This window comes from Dromiciops gliroides, chromosome 4, assembly GCF_019393635.1.
Source record: "Dromiciops gliroides isolate mDroGli1 chromosome 4, mDroGli1.pri, whole genome shotgun sequence".
Lineage (NCBI taxonomy): Eukaryota > Metazoa > Chordata > Mammalia > Microbiotheria > Microbiotheriidae > Dromiciops > Dromiciops gliroides.
In genome coordinates this window covers 172315452-172315787 of record NC_057864.1, presented here as the reverse complement: position 1 = coordinate 172315787, position 336 = coordinate 172315452, and positions in this window count along the sequence as shown.

Here is a 336-nt window from a genome sequence, read left to right as displayed (position 1 = left end):
GTAAGCAAGCCTATTATAACATGGGTCTCCTGGTATATCAAATATCATCCATGAAAATCTTCCTTTGACTAAGGGGCAGCTAATCATTATCCTTAATTTCCCTTAAGTAATTTCAGGATGAAAATGCCTGTTGATGAGTATGTGTTGGAGATGTCATTTTGATTATTCGAAAGGATACCAGAAAGTTCCAAACTGTAGAGTGTTTATTGTTCCTCCCATGCTGACTATTGAAACAGAACAGGCTAGAATGTGAATTATAAATTCTGCATGAGTTCAAACTTAAAAAAAAAAAGCAAAGCCTTCATTTTGGCAGTGAACTAATTTAGAGACAAAGGA